The sequence below is a fragment of the Melanotaenia boesemani genome, chromosome 3 (genome assembly GCF_017639745.1).
Source record: "Melanotaenia boesemani isolate fMelBoe1 chromosome 3, fMelBoe1.pri, whole genome shotgun sequence".
NCBI lineage: Eukaryota > Metazoa > Chordata > Actinopteri > Atheriniformes > Melanotaeniidae > Melanotaenia > Melanotaenia boesemani.
Window position 1 is genome coordinate 1,826,251 of NC_055684.1, and position 25,267 is coordinate 1,851,517.

General features: G+C 44.0%; 1 long non-coding RNA gene across 1 annotated transcript; it reads left to right on the forward strand.

Annotated features, from left to right (window-relative positions):
* The first annotated feature begins 580 nt into the window (after window positions 1-580).
* Window positions 581-24,721, forward strand: LOC121637550. The gene is made up of 3 exons (XR_006009865.1): window positions 581-594; window positions 5,344-5,348; window positions 24,637-24,721. It is a non-coding gene; the product is annotated as an uncharacterized LOC121637550 (long non-coding RNA).
* Window positions 24,722-25,267: the final 546 nt, after the last annotated feature.

Consider the following 25,267-nt stretch of genomic DNA (forward strand, 5'->3'; position numbering starts at 1 on the left):
CTTCATCTGGCTATCACTACCAAGAGTCAAGGGTTTTCTGTCTGTGTCTGTCTGTCTTTAAAGGAGAACAGGTGAGCAGCTTGAGCGTGATTACAGGTACAGGTTTCAACCAGCTTAGGGGCAGATTTAGAGTAATGGACACCACCACGTCAGCTTTAGTGATGTGAACGGTAAATATTAAAACCATTTCCACTTCTGGAAGCAAGCTGTGAGCATTTATATGTAATATATATAAACAGCTGGTGTGTTACATACAGTAAAAGGATCAGGATCAGGCTGGATACCAGACAACAATAAAAACATAATTAAACCTGTCCTTGTGATCTTTGGTGACAGCAGGTATTACAGCGTAGAAAACCAGCAGGTATATACAAACAGCTGGTAACAGAGTTAGACCAATCAGATCCAACCATGTTTGCATGTAGAAGCAGCTGTTCCCCATGGGGAAAAAAATAATATAGAATATTATTATGTACGCAATGTTCAGTCTTTAGCATCGAGTTAAATAAGTCCATCTGTCCCTGTGTTTTCATGTGTTTGGGTGTTATGGTAAATCAGAACAGCCCTCATTCTGCTCCCCCCTGAAAGCTGTCTGTTGACAGACTACCTTTTTTATTGGGTTACACACATTAATAGTGTTTCCTATTGTGTGTCTGAGAACACTAATTGGTCCTCGCCAGCAGAGAATATCAGATTTCAACTTGATCTGTATCAGCACTGAGAGTAAGAGCCATCTTGTCTCCCTGTAGCAGGTCTGTTGGGAGGGAAACCTCATCTCCTGTGCTCTGACTGGTTTAATAATCTAAGAAAGTGTCTGCAGAGGCTGATTTTATCGTCATTTTCCACAGTTGTCTCTTCCAGACAAAGTTTAGCTCGTAGATGTTTGTTTTTTTCTCCACGTTTCAGCTGTCATCTGCAATCTGTCTGCTGTTGTTTATCAGCTGTTATTCCTGGGTGTGGACAACCTGTCCGATCCATCAGGCTGGCCACCCCTGCTGTCCGATGGTCTCTGGATGAGAGAGTCCCTGTGTGACCGAATCAAAGCTCCCTCATCACAACTGATGGTGTCTTTGGGATGTTTCCTGATCTCTATCACTTCCCTAATCTATAGTTTGTTCATATCTGCTCGTAGTCCCGGTCTATGATGCGGTTGTTTCCTCTGCATTGATCCAGTGTGGATGATTTTAATTCTTCTTCTTCTGCTTTTTCTTTCTGATTTCTTGTCAACCATCCTGCCATCTCACTGCAGAGAGAGAGAGAAAAAAGTGAACTTAAAAAAGTAAGACAACCAGCAAGAATGTTTTTTTAGTTAACCAGGTTGTGTGATGCTAAAATAAACAGGTATATTAGTCAGGACAGATATTCAGGTCTATGTCTTTCAGCTGAAACAACTCGTGCAGTTGAGCTGAAAATATCTGAAAAAACTGAGTTTTAAGTTTGTCCATCTTATTATCAAAAATCTACCCAACAACCCATGCAGGGCCTCACAGCATCAGTCTTTTAGTTGCATTTACTCAACTTTACACATCCATTCATCCACCCACCCATCCATCCATCAATCCATCCATCCATCCATCCATCCATCCATCCATCCATCCATCCATCCATCCACCCATCCATCCATCCATCCATCCATCCATCCATCCATCCACCCATCCATCCATCCATCCATCCATCCATCCATCCACCCACCCACCCACCCATCCATCCATCCATCCATCCATCCATCCACCCATCCATCCATCCATCCATCCATCCATCCATCCATCCACCCACCCAGCCACCCACCCATCCATCCATCCATCCATCAATCCATCCATCCAGTTCCCAGGCCAACCGAGAGATGTAGTCCGTCCAGCGCGTCCTAGGTCTTCCCCGGGATCTCTTTCCGGTGGGAAGTGCCCGGAACACCTCACCAGGGAAGCGTCCAGGAGGCATCCTAACCAGATGCCCGAGCCACCTCATCTGGCTCCTCTCGATGTGGCCCCTCCCGGATCACCGAGCTTCTCACCCTATCTCTAAGGGAGAGCCCTGCCACCCTGCGGAGGAAACTCATTTCAACCGCTTGTACTCGTGACCTTGTTCTTTTGGTTACTACCCACAGCTCACGACCATAGGTGAAGGTAGGAACATAGATTGACCAGTAAATCGAGAGCTTTGCCTTTTGGCTCAGCTCCTTCTTCACCACGACAGACAGATACAGAGTCCGCATCACTGCAGACGCCGCACCGATCCGCCTGTCGATCTCCCGCTCCATCCTTCCCTCACTCGTAAACAAGACCCCGAGATACGTGAACTTCTCTATTTGGGGCAGGACCCTACTGCAGACCCGGAGAGAGCACTCCACCCTCATCCACCCCCGGGGCATATGATTTAATTTTTCCAAAGCCTTGTTTGCTGGTTATTGATCACTTGGGGTGAAGTAAAATAATTTAAAGGGACATTGTGTAACATTTGCTTTGTGTGTGTATACATGTGTGTGCAACTGTGAATGTTTTTTTTAATTTATTGGTATGTAATCTATTTTGATGTATGTAAAGGCTCCTTTTATTTTAATATGCATGAATTGCTGATGGACTGGTGACCTGTTCAGGTGTACCTGCCTCTCACCTCTTAATGCTGGGATAAGCTCCAGCTCACCCGCGACCCTTAATGGACTAAGCGGTTCATGAATGAATGAATGCATAAAATGCTTTTTTCATGTAAAGCACTTTGTGTTGCTTTCAGCATGAAAAGTGCTCTATAAATAAAGTTTGATTTGATTTGATTTCTCATAAGTGAAGAATTTTAGATTTGTTTATACATGACAGGTAAGCCAGTAGGGCAGCGCCATGACAGTCTGCATGAAACTACAACAAACAAATAGCAGCAACTATGTGTTTTCCCTGCGAGCCAGAGCATGTGAGAGGGAGAGGATACACGAGAGGCTTGCAACCTGTTAAATGAGAAAAATGCAGGACCATGCACATGCAGCAGCGGCACGGGAGCTGCGTCACCATCGCCTCAAGACCTACCTTTCTAATTTAGCTTTTAACTGAATTATCTTACCTTGTTCAGGCTTCTTCATTTTATTATATTTTATTATTTTTATTTTAATTTAGTTATTCATGTACGTATTTATTAAAAACCACCTGTAACAAAGCTGAGGTTCGTTACATTACCTGGGACTTGTAAATATATTGTATAGCACACTAATTGGTTTTCATATACAATTTCATTAATTGACAGTTTGGTACTTAAAGAATTACAATTATGCACAAAGGTTGAACTGTTTATTTATTACTGATGTGGTTTGTTTCACAGATACCTGCAAAGGCAGCCGTTAACAGTGATAGGCAGAACATTGGGTGTAAATTTGAAGTCCATAGGTAATTTAATGGAGCTTTACTTACCTGGCACATGGCCTCTCCAGGGTGACCGGACAAATGGGTTTCAGGTGGCTGCTGATGGTGACTGGACTACCCTGCAACAGAAGGAGTGAGTTTTCTGTTTAACCCTATGATTTATGAATAAACCTTTTTGGATTGGATTCTGCGGTCCTCGCCTCACTGTTTTCCAGCCGCTCTTAGGCCAGCCTGCTCACAAGTGGTGTCAGAAGTGGGATCCACACAACAGTGAGGAGGATGATGACAAGAGGGACAAAGAAACCGGACCAAGAGGAGGAAGAGGAAGTCGGGGCTTCGGCTGGACAAGGAGCCATGGCTGCTTCCACGCCAGCGGATAAATTGGAGGAACTGACGGACATGGTGAAATCTCTGCTCAAGACACAGGCCGCCAGAGATCAGAAACTGGAGAAGGAGCTGTCACGTCAGGAGCAGAGGTGGAAAGGGATGCAGCATCAGTTCCAACAAATACAAAAGCAGGTCAGTCTAATACAGGAGAACAAATTGGACCCTTCTGTACCCCGTGCCTCCAGAATGGCAACGGATGATGACGATGATGACTCAGATGGAAGAGCGAGTCAGGTATGCCGTGGTGTCAGACCACAGAATGAACCCAAGCTCCTCCCCTTAACTGTGGAGGATGACATTGAACATTTTCTTACTACGTTTGAGAGAATGGCGCAGGTTTTTCGGTGGCCAAGAGATGAATGGGCTATTCGACTAATACATCTGCTAACAGGTAAAGCACGCACTGCCTACGTTCTGATGGATGTAGAGGACACAGAGGACTATAACAAGGTGAAAGAGGCTATTTTGACAAAGTATGAAATAACTGCTGATACATACAGGCGTCGGTTCCGGTCATTGAATATTGAGCCGGGAGAGACGCCACGTGAACTGTATGTACGTTTGAAAGATTTGTTTATCCGATGGATCAAGCCTGAAAAACTAACTGTGAAAGAAATATCTGAGCAGATAATCCTGGAACAGTTCCTGAGGATGGTTCATCCGGAGTTGGAGGTGTGGATCCATGAGCATGATCCACAGACAGCAGATGAAGCAGCTCGCCTGGTGGAGGTCTTCACATCCGCTAGGAGGGGGAGCAAGAACAGCCACTTCGGCCGAGAGACTCATGTTACCCAACCAAGTAAGTCCTTTGGGGGTGATAAGAGCATGAGTCAAGCCCGGGGTAAGAATTTTTCTAGGAGCAAGCAGTTCACGGCCCAGCCCTTGCAGGTTAAAGGCTCCTCCGCTAGGGAGTTGAGGTGTTATCACTGTAATGGGTTAGGCCATAAACAGCACTTTTGCCCAGTTTTAAAAGCTAAACCCTCTCTTTTGTGTGCAGTACCTAGGCCCGGTCCAGTAGAAAAGGAAGAGAGGAAAGGCTGCACGGTACCAGTGTTGATCAATGGTAAAAAGGGGGAGGCTCTACTCGACTCAGGATGTTTTCAAACTTTAGTGCATGCCAGTCTGATCTCAGAGGAAAAGCTGAGTTCAGAAGGAATTAAAATAAGCTGTGTTCATGGGGATGAACATAGTTACCCCACTACTGAGGTTTATTTAACAGTGGGAGGTCAGACTTATTTTTTGCCGGTTGCTGTAGATAGATAGATAGATAGATAGATAGATAGATAGATAGATAGATAGATAGATAGATAGATAGATAGACAGATACTTTATTGATCCCGAGGGAAATTCAAGCATCCAGTAGCATATACATACATTAAAGGTTAGTACTTGACATTAGGGGTTAGTACTTAAGCATAACTAGACTAATTTAAAATTAAAATTAAATAGTACCAGCATTACAGTACTCTGTTATTTTAGGTAATGACGTACCCACTCTTTATGACCTCATTCATCAGTTGGAGGATGCTCAGCCAGAGATGTTAATCTGAGGGTTCCAAAAGGGAACAGACACCTGTAGCAAACCTACCAGTGAAACGAAAAAGTGTAACAGACTCTGTTAACCCCTGTCATGTAATCACACGAGCTCAGAGTGCAACGGGGATGTTAGAAGAGTTGCCTTTCTTTGGGGAAGGAGTGGAGGTGCAACCCGGGAAGGCTCGTAAGTCAAAAGCTCAGAGAAGAAGGGATAAATTTCAAGGCCAAGGGGAGAAGGTGACAGATGAGATCCCAAAACCAACTAACTTGTTTGAGTTTGATATTCCAGCAGATGTAGGGGCACTGCAGAGAACTGACTCATCACTGAGGACATGGTTTGAGAAAGTGACTGAGACTGAAGGGGTCCAGCAAGGTCAGGTAAGCTGTTTGGAAGAAGCAGTTTATGTGATTAAAGGGGGTATTTTGTACCAGAGGAAGAACAAAGGGGAAGCTTTAGTTCTCCCACAGACATTTCGGTATAAGGTTATGGAACTAGGTCATTCAGTTCCATGGGCAGGACACCTGGCTTTTCACAAAACCCTGAATAGGATCAGTAAGCGGTTTGTGTGGCCAGGGATGTACACTGACATTTTGAATTTTTGTAGTTCATGTGAGAAATGTCAGCTGACTTCAGGAAAGAGGGGAACACGGGCTCAACTAGAACCAATGCCTATGATTGTGATGCCATTCGAACGAATAGGAATGGATATTGTGGGCCCCTTAGAAAGGAGTACATCGGGGAACCGTTTCACTTTAGTCATTTGTGATTATGCTACACGTTACCCAGAAGCTTTCCCACTTAGGTCAATTAAGGCTAAATATATCACCAATTGTCTCTTGCAGTTTTTCTCCCGGGTGGGAATAGCAAGAGAAATTCTGACGAACTGTGGGACAAATTTTCTGTCCAAATTACTGCAGCAGGTTTATAAATTATTGGGGATTAAGGGAATAAAGACCACACCTTATCACCCTCAAACGGACAGGCTGGTCGAAAGATACAACCAGACTCTGAAAAACATGCTGCGCAAGTTCGTCTCCACTACAGGTGCAGATTGGGACCAGTGGCTGCCATATCTCTTATTTGCATATCGGGAGGTTCCACAGGCATCCACAGGCTTCTCTCCCTTCGAACTGTTGTATGGGCGCCAAGTTAGGGGTCCTCTGGATCTTCTGAAAGATTACTGGGAGGATCCGAAGCCTGAGGGGGAGAACGTGGTGGCCTATGTGGTGCAGATGAGAGAGAGGCTGGAGGAGATGGCTGCATTTGCACAGGAGAACATGAGGGCGGCTCAGCAACGCCAAAAGTTCTGGCATGACCAGAAGGCAAGAGACAGAGTTTTCACGCCAAGCCAGAAGGTGGTGTTGTTGCTGCCCACCAGTGACAATAAGCTGCTAACGAAATGGCATGGACCTTATGAGATCACTAAACAAGTGAGTAAAGTCACATATGAATTGTATATGCCTGACAAGCTTAAGAAACATCAGAAATTCCATGTGAACTTATTAAAAGAATTTAAGAGTCGTGATGAACCTCCTGTACAGCAGTGTTTTGTCCGGGCTGTTCAGGATGAGGAGGTAACGGAAAAGTTCTTCCCGACTAGCAATACAGAGAGAGTGTCTGTTGACCTATCACATCTGTCTCATAGGAAGCAGGAGGACATTAAACCTTTATTGGACTCAGACCTCTTCAGAGAGAGCCCAGGGTTTACATCCCTGGTGAATCATAAAATCAGGATTAAGGAGGACTCTCCAGTCCGACAGAGGAGCTACAGAATACCAGAGCGGTTGGTGCCAGTGCTCCACAAGGAGATACAGTTGATGCTGGAGCTGGGGATCATTGAACTCTCTTGTAGTGAGTGGTGTAGCCCCATCGTGTTGGTACCAAAGAAGGACGGTTCACTCAGGTTTTGTATAGACTTCCAGTATTTAAATGCCATTTCAAACTTTGACCCATATCCTATGCCTAGGGTGGATGACTTGCTGGAGAAAGTGGGCAGAGCCAGCTACATCACAACCTTGGACCTGAGCAAAGGATATTCGCAGGTGGCGTTGGCACCGGAGGCTAGAGAACTGACAGCTTTCAAAACACCGTTTGGTATGTACCAGTTTAAAGTCATGCCTTTCGGCCTGCAGGGGTCACCAGTGACATTTCAGCGGCTGATGGACTCTGTTCTGAGAGATGTGTCAGACTTTTCGGCAGCCTATTTGGATGACGTGGTGGTGTTCAGCCAGACCTGGGAGGAGCATGTGGTGCATCTTCAAGAGGTACTGCACCGCATCCGATCAGCTGGGTTGACGATCAACCCTCACAAGTGCGCCATAGCACAGAAGGAGGTGGAGTATTTGGACTTCATCATTGGCTTCGGAAAGGTCAAGCCTCAGATGGGGAAGATGGAGGCCATACAGTCTTCTCATGTTCCCACCACAAAAAAGAAGACAGACGCATCTGGAGTGGGTCTTGGAGCGGTTCTTCTGCAGGTGAAGGATGGGGAACGGAGACCGGTGGTGTTTCTGAGCCGGAAGCTGTTGGACAGAGAGCGGAGGTACTCAACGGTCGAGAAGGAGTGTTTGGTGTTGAAGTGGGCCATCGAGTCCTTGAGTTACTATCTGCTGGGACGACACTGGAGACGGACCATCGGGCGCTGCAGTGGTTGAAGGGCATGAGGGATGCCAACACACGCATCGCTGGATGGTACCTTGCACTGCAGCCGTATGACTACAGTACGGTACAGTATCAGCCAGGAAAGACTAATGTGGTGGCAGACTGGTTGTCACGGATGTCAGAGCTGTAAGGTACTGTGTTTTCTTTGGAAGAGGAGGAAGGAAATGTAATGAAGCTGAGGTTCGTTACGTTACCTGGGACTTGTAAATATTGTATAGTACACTAATTGGTTCATGTACATTTTCACGTTAATTTACAGTTTGGCACTTTAAAAGAATTACAATTATGCACAAAGGTTGAACTGTTTATTTATTACTGATGTGGTTTGTTTTACAGATACCTGCAAAGGCAGCTGTTAACAGTGATGGGCAGAACATTGGGTGTAAATTTGAAGTCCATAGGTAATTTAATAGAGCTTTACTTACCTGGCACATGGCCTCTCCAGGGTGACCGGGCAAATGGGTTTCAGGTGGCTGCTGATGGTGACTGGACTACCCTGCAACAGAAGGAGTAAGTTTTCTGTTTAACCCTATGATTGATGAATAAACCTTTTTGGATTGGATTCTGCGGTCCTCGCCTCACTGTTTTCCAGCCACTCTTAGGCCAGCCTGCTCACACCACCTGTTTTTGTAATTTTCTCAGCTCATTGTTTTTATGAGCTCCTTTAACTAACATACATGTCCTTCTTATTTGTTCATATTCTTTTTAGGTTTTTAACTCCGGTGTATTCCTCGTGGGGAGCCTCCACGCTGGCACCATTGCCTGCTTGGCCTGCAGGCTTGTTGCCGTGGAAATGGCTGTGGTCTGTGTGGCTCGGGGCCCTGCACTGCAGCCCAAATGGCCCCGGCCTGCCTGGACCTGGGCTGTCCCCACACAGGCAGCTTCTGTGGTCATGGTGGCTTCTGGTGTTGACAGATCCCCACGATATATTTTCCTCACAGCAATGTCACAAAATACTTTGATTAATTCTACTTTTAACTGATTGTTTTTAGCTTTTCTTTACAGCAGCAAACCTGCAGAAGATGCAAAACTCAGTCCTCTCTGACATCTGAGTTGTGGTTTCTAGTCATGATCACGCTTCATGTTTTTGGTTCTGGGTTCATGTTTAGTTTAGTGTTTAGGGTGATGCTTAGTTCTGTGTTGCTTTTTGGTTCATGCTCATTAGTTCGCCTGGTCTGATTTGCTTTTTCACTTCACCTGTTCCTGATTAGCTCCTCAGTGCATTTATACCCTTTGGTTTTCACTTTGCTTTGTCAGACCTCAGTGTTCTTTTTCTCCCCATCCCTGTCATGTGATTCTTGGCGTTCCTGAGTTTTGGGATTAAATAATTCATTCCTACGTTCCATCTGCCTCCTGCTTCTGAAGCCTGCATTTAGGTCCTCACCTCTACCACACCTCGACATTTCTGTGACAGTATGGCCGACAGGAGCCTTCCTCTACACATTTTTCATTTTATGCTCATCATCATCCAGCTTTTATTCTAATACAAGCTGCATGAGCCCAAACTGCATGCCAACAGGACGCAGTCATTCAGCTGCTGCAGCTCCATATGGTGGTGTCATGTTTGAGCCCTGAGGCAGCCACATGTTAAGCTTGTCGAGTCTGTCAATAAACAAACTAGAAATATTTCACAGTAGCTGACTGTAAACAGCCCAGCTGCAGAGACAACAGTGAGAATAGATGTGTATATTATAAACCATCTCCTCAAACCTTACTCCCTCCTGCTTTGTCCTCTGTGTGAATCATTTTCAGCAGAGTTCTGCTGGATATTGTGCAGCTCATCTAATCCTGTGCTCCTCCAGTGTAGCCTGACAAGGTGTTAAAATCTTGTCACTAGGATTAATTACAGCCATTTTCAGCACTCAAGGCTTCTCTGAGATGTAATAGTCCTGTATGAGACTAATTTGCTGCTCTTCTCCGTGTTGAATGGGAACGTTGCGTCTGAAGCCATATTAGAGCTGCAGGCATGCTTCGCGGCTTTCTGTAATGAATAGAAGAATCTGAAAATCGCTGTCACAGTTAGTCGCTGATGCATTTTAATACAAGAAACTGCACCGTTTTGCTTCCAAGTTTTAACTAGATCTTCCCATTGAACCTGTGATATTAAGTTAAATCGTACCTCTGGGCTGGGAGAAAGTGAACCATAGGAACATGTTGCCTTGGAAACGTACTAACCAACTGCAGACTCCATCTGGACGTCATGCAAACTTTTCATCTTCCAACCGGCAGTTGCTGAGCTTTAAAGGGGAATTCAGCAGACATGAACAGAGCCGCTCCAAAAGCAGAATCCAGGAGCAGGTTCCACTCAGAAACACAGTCTGCTGCAGTCTGGTTGAAGCATGACTGAAAATATTTGCAAACTAGCGCATCTGTTATTCTGACGTGTATGTCTAAGGTTACTCCAGCAGATATGGAGACGTTCTGGGCAGGGCTGCTGCTAGCATTCTGGGGGCCGCAAGCACAACTGCTTTGTGGCCCCCACAGAGTCAGTTTGATTAGTTGATGTGTCTGTTGTTGTTGCTCTTGCTTTTCAGGACAAAAATGTCCCACATTAAACGTCACATTAAACTCATATTAAAAAAGAAGCTGACAGCTATTACAAAACATAATTCTGCATTTTGTGATGTTCAGGTTTCATTTTCCAGATTAATCGTAAAATGATTTTTACTGTTCACCACCAGTCAGCCCCATTACAGGTCTCTGTATAGAATACAGGTTTTATGCACCGTGAAGTATCTACTTTTATACAATTAAAACTTTAATTGTAAATTCTGTGAAAAGTGACTTTTCTATTAACAATGTTTTCGTAATATGAAAGGTAGGTCCTCGTAGGACAGTTTCTGAGCCACATCCATATCGATGCTGATAACAGCCGAACCACGTAAACATGATGAACACACATGACTCAATGAAACGCTTCGCTCAGCAGAGGCAGCTGGAACAGGGAGAGTGAGAGCAATCCAGAGATCTGGATATACCTCTTGAAGCTGACTGTCTTGGTGAAATGTCAGCATCTCGAAGGCAGTTATCTGTTGTGGGAGCTGAGGAGGATTGAGGATTTCCTGCATCATCTCACTTCATTGCAGTGTTGTTTTTTTTTTTTTTGTCCCCTGTGGACATTGTGCACACATTGGTGAAATCGAGCAGCACTCCATATCTGTCTCTGAATTGGTTTAGGGTCTCAAACTTCTCCTGCACTGACATCAGAGCTGAGTCCACAGGACTATTGAAAAATGTCACCTCGAGCCTGTTAAGGGCATCACTGAAGTACTCATCAGCAGCCTCATATGCAAAGTGAGTTTTGTGCTCTCGAGCCTTTTTTCATTCAGTTCTGGTTCTACGTTGAGGGCATCACAGAGGTCTGTATTGGAAGATGGTGGTTCTAGCTGTTTATATGAGCCTGACAGCAACATCAAGCTGCATGGAACTGGACAGAAGTAGCTTGTTGATTTGGTTTGTGAAAGTTCACACCACACAACTGAGCAAATCAAACATCTAGATGAAGCCACTTCTTCTGCAAGAGCTTGAGGCTCCACTTTTGCCACAGGATCACTTACAGTCTGCTCACCTCCAGAGAGCATCCCTCACCTCCTTGGTTTGATTTCTGACTGCTGTAACACTCTGAAGCCTGCTCTCCCAACCGGCATCACTCCAAGAATTTAATATCAGTTTGGCATGCTTTGTCAAGATCGCTGTGTGCCAGCTGAGAAAAAACTGAACAGCTTCTGCAAATAGTCAAAATATCCAGTGGCATCACGAGAAGCCTTGGCAGCATCAGCTATAACCAGACTGATTGTATGTGCTCCACAAGGAGCAAACGATGTTCTTGGATTTAACTGCAGCAGTCTAGCTTGAACACCTTGCTTCTTCCCTTTTATGTTAGCTCCACTGTCGTAAGCCTGATCCCTACAATTTTCAAATGGAATGCCAAGCTCCTTCAACTTGTCAAGGACAGCATTTGACAGGTTAAGGCCGGTTGTCTGCTCCACATCAATGTATACAAGAAAGTATTCTTTAATGTCTGGTTTGGCTGCAGACAGATTATGTGCACAATGACTGACATCTGTTCCTTGTGGCTTACATCTGGAGTGCAGTCGAGAATGATAACGTGGTATTTTGCTTCCTGGATATATGCCACAATGGAATGGAATGTTTTAGAGGAGATGATCTGGATTAGCTCATTTTGTGTCTGCTGTTCTGGAACTTTCATCTTTTAAAGTGATTTTCCATAACAGGGTCAAAAGTTCTACTTCTTTTAAGAAGTTGCCATTGAGTGGCTCGTACAGGTTGGAGGAAAAACCCCTAAAAGACTAATTTTTTGAAGCAAGAGACAGTGATTACGACTGAATGTTTGAGGACATCTCGTCACCTTTTCTTTTCTGCCTCTGGTAAAGTTAACTCCTGTTGGTCTATTTCCATGCCCTCCTTCAGCCGTGTGTCAAACCGCTGTTGATGTTAGATCAGTCACTGTGGTGCTCTCCAGTCAGCTTTATCGCTTATGAACTAAAAAGCTTACATGCAAAGCAAAACACAACATAGTTCTGTTCACCTGCCAGCTTTTGATAATCTTTTCTCATTTGAAAGTGTTGTGAATTGAAGACTTATATGAAACGCTCTTCTATCAGGTCCTTGTGGAACTGGACTTTATATGGCCAAGAAACCTCACATGATGTCATCAACAATTATAAAACTTTTGAAGGCTGTTGGTGTATGAGTTAATGTTACCAGGAGTTATATTACATTCTGTTGTATCATCAGTTTATTTCTTTGTGAGAGTACTACAACAGAGTACCACAATAGAGATAGATAACATCTATTGTATTTTACAACTACAACATCTACTGCTGTTAGTTGCAGGATATTTCTGGTGGCATTTCAACAAAAACAAAGAATTTTTTAAGTCTTATGCACCTATTACCACAACCCCTTCACCAACGTCTGGGATTACCTGCACACCCCACATAGCTCTTAAGGGGTTAATAAAAACATCGCCTTATGACAGACCATTAAATAAATTAATGCAGCAGCTCTGCCTGGACTCTAATGAAGTACAGTAACTAGCTAGAGAGCATTACTAGCACTTAAACTAAGTCTGAACATGGCTAGCTGCTATGCTAACGGTAGCTAACGTAACCTTGTCATGTGAGCGCAGGCATGCATGAGATGGTTAACATTACACATTTTCACCTATTTTACAATTGGAATTTTAAACATTAGCCTACCTGTAAGTGACACGCTAGCTTCAACTCGCTGTTTGTTTGTTTTTTCTCCTTTCTGCCCCCGATTCGTGACGCCTGAATCCATGGCCAGACTGTTGTCTGTCACAGTCGAGGTGCTATCGGTTTTTTTAGTGATGGTAGAGAGGGGTTTCTCAGGCGTGTGTAAACATGTTAGTGTTAGTTTTGTATTGCTTAGAATTTTTATATTAACATATAACCATGGTTATGGTGCAGGGATTTTGCCTCAGCCCCCCCCCCCCCAGCACTTGATGCCCTGCACGCAGTGCGTGATGTGCGTGGTGGGAGCGGCAACGCTAGTTCAGGGTCTGTGTCGGGTGTTTACAGATTGTGGATCAATCAGGAATGGCAGCTCCTTTATAAACGGCAGGAGGAATTGAACTGGGAAAGTCAGCTGCTGATGTTTGCATTGGTTTAAACTCTTTTTAGTTGGAGCTGTGAGCTTCTGGTTTGTAATGGCAGCCTGAACCACTCTGGCATCACAGGCAAATGTTCCAAAACCAGGTTTCCACGGGTGCTTCACATGTGGTTTTTCTGTAAGGGTAGTTTTCAGCAGTGACATTCCTGGGAAGGTACGCTTATTTTCCTCACCGCCAGGTGTTTGCTTTAGATTAGATTAGATTAGATTAGATTAGACTTTATTATCTCACAGTGGAGAAATTCACTTGTTACAGCAGCTCTTGTTATAGAATAAAGTACAGAGAGGCAAAATAAGGTGAACATGCATCACAGCAAGAAAGTGCAATAGAAATTATTTACAAGTCTAAGAAAAGCAAAAATATGTACCATTATAATATAAAGATATATATATATATATATATATATATACATATATACATATACATACATATATATACATACATACACACATACATACATACATACACACATACATTATATATATATATATATATATATATATATATATATATATATACACACACACACACTACATCCATACATAAAAATAAAATAAAATATAACAACAACTTCACAGACTATATACATATTTACATGGTGATGGTGGGATATGAAGAATATGATGACATTGATAATGGGGGGTATTGCACAGTAAAATATAAATAAATATTACACAGTATTATGACTATACAGATAAGTTGTACAGTCTGACAGCAGTGGGAATGAAGGACCTGCGGTAGCGCTCCTTCCTACACTGAGGGTGTCTCAGTCTGCTGCTGAAGGAGCTGCTCAGCCCCTCCACAGTCTGGTGCAGTGGGTGAGAGGTGTTGTCCATGATGGATGTGAGCTTGGCCAACATCCTCCTCTCACCCACCTCCTCCACAGAGTCCAGCGGGCAGCCCAGGACAGAGCTGGCCCTCCTGACCAGCTTGTTCAGTCTCTTCCTGTCCCGGTCGGTGCTGCTCGCTCCCCAGCAGACAACGGCGTAGAGGACAGCAGAGGCTACCACAGAGTCATAAAATGTCCTTAGCAGAGGCCTGCATACTCCAAAGGACCTCAGTCTCCTCAGGAGGTGGAGGCGACTCTGGCCCTTCTTGTACAGGGCGTCTGTGTGGTGTGACCAGTCCAGTTTACTGTTGAGGTGAACACCCAGGTACTTGAAACTGTCCACCAGGTCAATGTCCTTCCCCTGGATGTTCACCGGTGTGTGGGGTAGTGTCCTTCTCCGGAAGTCAATCACCATCTCCATGGTCTTACTGGTGTTTAAGCACAGGTGGTTGCGCTCACACCAGTCCACAAAGTCCCTGATGACTGACCGGTACTCCAGCTCGTTCCCCTCAGACACACAGCCCACAATGGCTGAGTCGTCAGAGAACTTCTGGAGATGACAGCTGCTGGTGTTGTAGGTGAAGTCCGAGGTGTAAAGGGTGAAGAGGAACGGTGAGAGCACTGTTCCCTGAGGGGCCCCCGTGCTGCAGACTACCACCTCAGACACACAGTTCTGCAGACGCACGTACTGTGGCCGGTTGGTGAGGTAGTCGATGGTCCACGCAGCTAACTTTCCATCCACACCAGCTCCTTCCAGCTTCCCCCGCAGCAGCACCGGCTGGATGGTGTTAAACGCACTGGAGAAGTCAAAAAACATGACTCTCACGACGCTCCCAGCGGTCTCCAGGTGAGCCAGCGCCCTGTGCAGTAGGTAGATGACAGCATCATCCACCCCGATGTTTGGCCTGTAGGCAAACTGCAGCGGGTCCATCGCGGTGCACACCACGGAGCGGAGGTGGCCGAGGATGAGCCTCTCCATGGTCTTCATCAGGTGGGAGGTCAAGGCGACTGGTCTGTAATGGTTCGGTTCCTTCGCGTGTGATATCTTAGGAACCGGAACCACACAGGAGGTCTTCCACAGGACAGGGACCTTCTCCAGGCTGAGGCTCAGGTTAAAGATGTACCTGAGCACCTCACAGAGCTGGTCTGCACAGGTCCTGAGCAGCCTGGGGCTGATGCCGTCGGGTCCTGCAGCTTTCCTGTTCTTCAGCCGCCTCAGTTCTCTCCTCACCTGGGCCGATGTAAAGGAGAGGGGGGAGGTGGAGGGCAGTGGGGGGCTGGTGGTCGAGTCCATTGGTGTGGAGTGGAGATGGGGGGTAGGTGAAAGTGGAGGTGAAGATGAAGGTGGTCGGGGGAAGGGGATGGCTGACGCTGGACTGGGGATGTGTGAAGAGGAGGGAGGGGGGGCAGGGAGAGTGGGGTTTGAATCAAATCTGTTAAAAAACAGATTTAAATCATTGGCCCAGCGCTGGTCTCCATCAGCTGTCCCTCTGGCACCGCTCTGTCCAAATCCAGAGATCTCCTTCAGCCCTCTCCACACGTCCCGTGTGTTATTCTGCTCCAGCCGCTCCTCCAGCTTCTTCCTGTAGCTGTCCTTGGCTCGCCTGATCTTGTACTGGAGTTCATGCTGAACTCTCCTCTGCTCCTCTCTGTCCCCTGAAATGAAAGCCCTCTTTTTCTGGTTCAGCAGGACTTTAAGCTCAGGGGTCACCCAGGGTTTGTTGTTGGAGAAACACCGCACCCTCCAGGTTGGCACAGTGTTCTCCACACAGAAGTTGATGTAGTCTGTGATGCAGTGGGTCAGGCCATCAATGTCCTCTCCATGAGAGCTGCAGAGTGTCTCCCAGTCTGTGGTTTGGAAACAGTCTCTCAGTCTCTCATTGGCCTCATCGGTCCACACTTTCACAGACTTCTTCTGTGCCAGCTGTCTTCTCACCCTTTGATGCCAGATTTGTATTTCGGTCCCTCCTGGAGTTCGCAATGTCTCCAGAACCTTTCACATCCTTGCAGTTTCGTCCAATCATCACAAGTTTAACTTCGGAGTGAAACTTTTCTGACCACCATCCAGTGTCACTGGTAGATTCCTAAGATTACCGGCCAAAAAGAATTTCTAGTACGCTCATTTATAGGTAAGATAATCCAGATTTTTACGTGCTTCTTCAAACTGTTGTTGAATTGTTTTTCCATTAAAATGATAAACAAAAAGCTGAATAACAATATAAGAAAACAGAATAATTTAATAACCAGTAACTAACCAGGATGCTACAGTCTACATAAGAAAGTGATTTGTTTATGTGAATCCTGCTGATGTTGTAGATGCTCCTCCTACTGTTAAGTCGTGGGCTCTTAAAGAGGTTTTTATCCCTTAAACCTCCAACAGATCTCCCTGAGGTCTCTCCTCCTCCACCAGTAGCAGTAGTGTGTAGCTCTGTGGGGTAAACTGTGATGGATATTTTACCTTTTAGCTGATCTATGGAAGTTTTCCAGGCATTTCTATCCCATCCAGGAGGTTTACAATCCAGCCACTAAATGTAGTTTTATTCAGAGACTCTGTCTGGTAAATCCACAATGATCCATGATAACAGCATTATTTATCACATTTCACCATAACAAACAAAATTTATACTGGGATTAAAAGCTTCAGCTGCTACAAACTGTTTTTTAAGCGCTGACGTCGACTGATGTTGTCCAACACCGTCAGGAGTCAGTTGTACTTTGACTATTGCAGATCCAGTTTTAATCACAAACCTGTTACTAAACCAGTTCACAGGGCCAAGCACCATCACAGAGGAAGATTTTATCCTAGTAAATGCCTTAGAGCCGCAATATGTGGGACAAATGTAAAAGAGGAGTATGTGTTTCCAGTCTCTTTGAGCTTATCGCTGCATCGTCAGGTCAGGAACAGAGCTGAATTATAACACGTGTGAGCCAGGGTGTGCTCTGAGAGCCAGCTAGCATACCTGAGTTGACAGGGATGATGGAGCAAGGCAGTGATAGTCTCCAGGTGGTGTTTGTTTTTTCAAGCATTGAAAGTCCTCCTAAAAATGAGGATTCATGAGAGCTGGATGAGCCATGCTCCATCACTGTCTTTGCTTAAATCAGATACCCGAATCTCCACTAAGACCAACCACACTGATACTGAGTTCACTTTAACTAATCTATAGGTGGAAACAGATTTACTTTTCCTTGCTGGTTTCTTTCTTTTCATTTTGCTGTTTGGATGATTCAGTATCTGGATGGAACCCTGACGGATGTTTCAGTGCCCTGTTGATTTATTTTTAATGTTCTACAACAAACAGATGACTAAAGTGTGTTGGACTTCTGATTTAAACAGTGAAACATAAAACTGATGGTAAAAAATAAACCACCTACTCAGGGCCGCTGCCAGACTTCTGGGTTCCCAAAGCACAACCGATTTGTGCCCCCCCCGCCAAATATTAAACCCTTTTAATAGCAGTTGGTTTCAGGGTTAGACAGGCTGGACTCAGACAGATGCTGGGTGGGTAGAAAAACAGGTGCTTTTATTTAGAAGAGGATTCAGATTTCAGGGCAGAGGAAGTGAAAAAACACTGAAATGCAGACGAAAGCTTATCTGGCTCTGAAGGAAAGGAGGACACAGCTGGGATGAAGGGAAGACAATGGGACCCAGATGAAGACAGTCGGGCAGGGAAGGAATGACTAAGAAAGAAATCTAAACAGGACATGCAGATGAAGTGGAGACCACTGTTGTCCTACAACTGGCTGGAGGGTTTATCCTGGAGACAATGCTGTTCAGAATAAACTCTTATCAGCCCAGGAAAGGTGTCTAATCTGGCTTCACCCTGCACACCATCAGCAGGAAAAGAAACCGAAAAACCAGCGGACCACATGCTCCAGCTAGCTGAACATTAGCATGTTTAAATAAAAGTTCTGGACTGCATCCACACGCACAAACATAACAGGAAAAATGTACAGCATCACCATAAAAACCGAGCTGGAAGAAGGTTAAACCCTTTTTTCAAATTGGAGCCCTTCTCCTCAGCTGGGCTGCTAGCAAACTGAGCAGCGGAGTGCTAACAGGAAGTGACATCACTAAAGGAAACTGGGATCACACTAAAGACTTGGACCGGTACTTAATATTAAGAAAATAAAAGCTGCCCAATAAAATAAGTACATTAAAGAAAAAAAAGTCAAATAATACATAGACATACAGGGCAGATTCTTAATTAAAATTTAAAACACACCTGCTACATGTAAGGCAGGCATGTCAAACTGGTCCAGCAAAGGGCCGTGTGGCTGCAGGTTTTTGTTCCAACCAAGCAGCAGCACACCAGATTTGACTGATTCAATCAACTGATCTCAGTCTTCAGACAGCTGATTGGTCAAACTGTGTGCTCTTGGCTGGCTGGAACAAAAACCTGCAGCCACACGGCCCTTTGCTGGACCAGTTTGACATGCCTGATGTAAGGCATCCGGTTCTGACAGTTTGATCACGTTATGACCTTAATGTTGCTGTCCTCACTTTTTAGGACAAAATGTCCCATCAAGTCACAATAGACCCAGCTTTTAATCCAATAACCATTACAACATATAATTGTTGGGACTGTCAGTCATTCAGAATACTTAACCGAGTGAAAGAGCACGAGTGTCCTGAGTTAACTCGCGATTCATGGCTTCGTTTCACCATGGCCGTCCAGCTCCTGATCGGAGCCGTCGTGGGTGTGTGTGTGCTCGCCACCGCTCCAGCCAGCGACGTGTGTGTGAAAGTGAAGGGCTGCTTTCTCCCCTTCTTCTTCGCTTCTTGGAGACCTGGCAATCACCCCTAAGTTGACAGCGTGAGAAGAATAATTTTAAATTCTTTTCTGGACTTAACAGGAAACCAGTGAAGAGAAAGATGATCTCTGAAGGAACAAATCCACAGACTAGTTGTCCTGCATCACTCTGAGACACGATGCTCCGCATTATATATATATATATACAGGATATATACTATGTATGTATATATAATATGTATATAGAAAAGTGTATCTGATGCTTGTGTGTTTGAAAGTGCTGTTTATTAAAAATCTACAGTTCTTCAGGAGCTGTAAACATCTTTTTGAGTTTCTGCTCCAGCTAAATATAGAATAACCTCATCTCTCTTGTAATCAGAAGAGAAAGTCGACCCTGAAATTGCCCAAAGATATAACTGGGATGCATCTCAGCCCAGTCTGCCAGAGTGCCACATATGGTGCATCCAGACAGTTTTCACAGCGCTTCTTTTTTCCCATATTCTGCTGTGCTGCAGTCTTATTCCTAAATGGAATTTATTCATTTTACTCCCCAAAATTCTACACACAATGCTGCATAATGACAACTGCATAAAGTTCTAAAATGTTTGTAAATGTATTTAAAATAAAAAACAAAACCAAACAGCCTTTGCTCAGTATGTTGTTGATGCACCTTTGGCAGGAATTCCAGCCTCTAGTCTTTGTGAATGTGAATCCACAAGCCTGGAGCACCCGTCTTAGTGAAGTTTGGCCCATTCCTCTTTGCAGCACCTCTCAAGCTCCATCAGGTTAGATTGGAAGCCATTTTCCTATGTCTCCAGTGATGTGAAGTCGGATTCAAGTCTGGGCTCTGGCTGAGCTTCTAAAGGACATTTCCAGAGTCGCCCTGAAGCCACTCCTTTAACATCTTGGCTGCTTGGGTTGTCGTCCTGCTGAAAGGTGAACTATCGCCCCAGCCTGAAGTCAGCAGCCCTCTGGAGCAGGTTTTCATCTGGGATGTGTCTGTACATGGCTGCATTCAGCCTTCCCTCTATCCTGACTAGTCTCCCAGTTGCTGCTGCTGAAAAACATCCTGATAGCATGATGGTGCCACCACCATGCTTCACTGCTGCGATGTTTTGGGCTGGTGATGAGTGGTACCTGGTTTCCTCCAAACATAACACCTGTGATTCACACCAAAGGGTTCAGTCTTTGTCTCATCAAACCAGAGAAATTTCTTTTGGTTGGAGAGTCCTTCAGGGGCCTTTTGGCAAACTTCGGGCAGGCAGTCATGTGCCTTTTGCTAAAGGCCCATTTATGCTCGACGCAGAAGACGAATACGCAAACAGACGAATACACAGACGGACACTTTCATCTGTTTCCATCGTCCTTTAAGAGGGGTAATTAGTGTGTTTTCAGGATCTGTTACTTGATGAAGCAATATCACCGAAAACCACGGGGGGCAGTGTTGAGCTAACATGCGACCAGTAAAAGGAACAAACCAGAGAAAAAGATGACGATGGCGATGAGGATAACTGTAGAGATGGCGGGAGCTTTTGAAGAAAGGCTGAGTGTGCGTTGTAAACATCTTTATAGCAGTACATTACCACCACCAAATGATGACTGATACTGACATCCGAACGTCAGCTCTGAGCTCAGCACTGCCCACTAGAGGATGAACTGACTTCATAACCATGGCAGTGTTAAAAAACATACTTAAGTATGAAGGGCGGTGACGTATGACAACGTTTGAGAAAGACACCTGTTACGTACGTAGGGGAGCATAAATGCATGTTAAGGGGTGGCTTCTATCTGGCCACTACAGCTTACAGGTCTGATTGGTGGATTGCTGCAGAGATGGTTGTCCTTTTGGAAGGTTCTCCTCTCTCTACAAGGGAACGCTGGAGCTCTGACAGACTGGCCGCCATGTTCTTGGTCACCTCCCAGATTAAGGCCCTTCTCCCACAGTCACTCAGTTTAGATGGCCGATTGAGAAGGGTCCTGCTGGTTCAGAACTTCCCCATTTATGGATGATGGAGGCCACTGTGCTCATCGGGACATTCAAAGCAGCAGAAATTTTCTGTACCTATCCCCAGATCTTTGCCATAAGATAATCCTTTCTTGGAGGTCTACAATCATGCTTTGACTTCATGCTTTGCGCTCTGACGTGCAGGTATGAGAGGTATGTGCCTTTCCAAATCATGCTCAATCATCTGAGTTTACCACAGGTACACACTAAGTAAACGGGAGAAACATCTCAAAGGTGATCAGTGGAAACAGGATACATCTGAGCTTAAATTTGAGCTTAATGGCAAAGACCGTAATACTTATGTACATTTTTCACATTGTCAATATGGAGTGTTGTGTGTTCAATTTTGGCTAATAAAATGAATTTATTCAATTTTGGAATAACGCTGCGACATAGCACAATGTGGAAAAAGTTAAACTGAATAATTTCTGGATTAACTGTACAGAAAGGCAAGATGGGTTTATTTGTATATCACATTTCATGTAGAGGACAAATCACCTTTAATTAAAAGATTACAAACATTATGAGTTGCAGAGAAAGCATTAAAACAAACATTAAAAGCAAACCTAATAAGAATGAAAGAAATTAAAAAATAGCTAAAACAGAAAACGATAAAAGTTCTAATGTGAGGAATGAACCAATTTTCCGATGAAAAGCAAGGCAGTTTATTTGTATAGCACATTTCATGTACAGGACAATTCAAAGTGCTTTACATAAAACAAAGACATTACAGATATTTAGAATAGTAAAAGGCATCAACACATAATCACAATAAAATAATAAATTACATTAAAATGATTAAAAGTAAGATAAGTTAAAAAGTTACCGTGCAGATTTCATGTATAGACGCATGAGAAAAGAAATGTTTTTAACCTGGATTTAAAAATGTCTACATTTGGTGAAAGTTTAATCTCCACTGGCAGTTTGTTCCATTTGTTTGCAGCATAACAGCTAAATGCTGCTTCTCCATGTTTAGTCTGGACTCTGGTCTGGACTAGTTGACCAGAGTCTTTGGATCTAAGAGCTCTGCTAGGTTTATATTCTCTGAACATATCACAGATGTATTCTGGGCCTAAACCATTCTGGGATTTGTAAACAAGCAGAAGGGTTTTAAAATCTATTCTGTGACTGACTGGAAACCAGTGTAAAGATTTCAAAACTGGTGTGATGTGTTCAGATCTCTTAGTCCTGGTTAAAACTCTAGCAGCAGCATCTGGATGAGCTGCAAATGTTTAATGCTCTTTTTAGGGAGTCCTGTTAAAAGACCATTACAGTAATCCAGTCTACTGGAGATGAATGCATGGATGAGTTTCTCCTGGTCTTTCTGGGAGACTAAACTTTTAATTCTGTTGATGTTTCTGAGCTGGTAAAAAGCTTCTTAGTGAAGCTTTGATGTGGCAGCTGAAAGTCAGATCTGAGTCTATCAACACTCCCAGGTTACGAACTTGGTTGGTGATTTTAAGAGCCCGAGTCTCCAGGTGTTTGCCAATGCTGACCCTCTTCTCTTTCTACCAAACAGAATAATCTCAGTTTTGTCTTCATTTAATTGTAGAAAATTCTCCCTCATCCAGGTGTTTATTTGCTCCAGACACGGACACAAAAAGTCTGCTGGGCTGCAGTCATCTGGTGACAGAGACATAAAGTTGTGTATCATCTGCATAACTTTGATAATTAATGCTATAGTTCTGTAATATTTTACCCAAAGGGAGCAGATACAAGTTGAACAGAAGAGGTCCAAGGATTGACCCCTGGGGGACTCCACAAGTCATGGCCACTCGTTCGGATTCATAGCTGCCAATCGGAACTAAATAACTCCGGCCTTCTAAATAGGACCTGAACCAGAAAGTCCAACCCAGTTTTCCAGCCTGTGCAACAGGATTCTGTGATCTACAGTATCAAACGCAGCACTGAGATCCAACAGAACCAGGACTGATACTAGACCAGAATCAGTATTCAACCTAATGTCCTTTACCACTTTGACCAGAGCTGTTTCAGGGCTGTGATGAGGTCGGAAGCCGGACTGAATTTTATCAAGATTTCCACTTTCATTTAAAAAGTCATGAAGCTGGTGAAATACAACTTTCTCAATGATCTTGGAAATAAAAGAGGTTAGAGACGGTCTATAGTTGTTCATTATAGAGGCTTCTAGAGTCCTTTTCTTTAGGAGGCTTAATAGCAGCTATCTTTAGTGACTTGGGAAAAATGCCTGATGACAGTGAGCTGTTAACTATCAGTAGGAGACCACTTTCTACTGAGGTAAAAACTGTTTTTAAAAAGTCGGATGGTATCATGTCCAGAGTGCATGTTGTTGTTTTCAAATTCCAAACTGTTTCTTGTAGGACTTTTAAATCCACCGTTTTAAATTGCGACATGACATCAGAATTATTTCCGGGTTTTAGACACAGACTAATTTTCTTGTTTGACTGTGTGGAATTATTATTTTGCCTAATTGTTTTAATTTTTTGGCTAAAAAAGTTGGCAAATTGGTTGCATTTCTCAGTGGAAAGGAGCTCTGGGCTTATCTGTATAGGAGGATTAGTAAGTTTTTCAATCATAGCAAACAGATGGCAAGAATTGTTGACATTCCTGTTAATCATTCCAGATAAATGCAGCTCTCTGGCCTTGCACAACTCATTGTTATAGTTACGCAGGCTTTGTTTGTACAACTCATAGTGAATTTGAAGTTTATTTTTCCGCCATTTCCGCTCAGTTTTTCTGCTTTCTCTTTTTAGGCTGGTAACCACAGTGGTGTTTCTTCATGGTGTTTTCTGTTTGATCAAAGTGGTCTTGATTCTTATCGGTGCAACAGCATCCATTACATTCAAGATTTTCAGATTGAAATGATCCAGGAGTCCATCAACTGACTCTGCTCTGGTTGTTGGTAACATAGCTATGGCCTCCACAAACTTAGCACCTGTTCTTTCATTAATGTACCTCTTCCTAACCGAGGAGCAGGTTGGTTGGACATTCTGAGTGATCAGTAAATCAAACAAAATACAAAAATGGTCAGACAAGGCCAAGTCAGTGTCAGCTACAGAAGAAATATCAACACCCTGAAATAACCAGGTCCAGAATGTGACCTCGAATGTGGGTCGGTTCTTTTACATGTTGCCACAAACCAAACATCCAATATGGAAGAAAATTCCTTGACATTACCATCCGTTATGTTATCTATGTGGATGTTAAAATCCCCAGTTAAGATGAAATGGTTAAAATCAGTAGAGATAACCGACAATAATTCAGAAAATTCATCAATAAAATTTACAGTGTCCTGGACGTCTGTAGATGATTAGAAATAGGATTTTAGGAATGCCCCTTAAAATAAAACTAAGATATTCAAAAGAAGTAAAATCACCAAATGAAATCTCTTTCAGTGCAGCAAATATTAAAGTTTTTAATGTTGACTGAAAGCAGCAGAGCTTCAGCAGACCTGCAGGTTTCTATAAGTTTGTTACCCAACCTCCAGGTTTAGTTTTGGCTCTGGGAACAGGAAGTAGACCTGATCCTGATGACCTGGGGGATCTGTTTCATAATGAACCAGATGATCCTGAATGGACCCATTCAGTGCACACAAGACCTGAGGACTGGAGTTCTAGGATCTACTTTCCTGGTCTTAGTGAGGACTGGAGTTCTAGGATCTACTTTTCTGGTCGTAGTGAGGACTGGAGTTCTAAGATCTACTTTCCTGGTCTTAGTGAGGACTGGAGTTCTAAGATCTACTTTACTGGTCTTAGTGAGGACTGGAGTTCTAGGATCTACTTTTCTGGTCTTAGTGAGGACTGGAGTTCTAGGATCTACTTTTCTGGTCTTAGTGAGGACTGGAGTTCTAGGATCTACTTTCCTGGTCTTAGTGAGGACTGGAGTTCTAGGATCTACTTTTCTGGTCTTAGTGAGGACTAGAGCAGCAGCGTTCTGGACCAACTGCAGCTGTCTAATGGACCTGTGAGGACAGCGTTAATCTAGTCTAGTTAGTCTAGTGCAGGGATACGCAATTCGGTCCTATGAGGGCCGCAATCCAGCAGGTTGTCCATCTATCCCTGCACCAACACACCTGAGTCAAATTAATGAGTCATTGTGTAGAACCTGATTGGCTGATA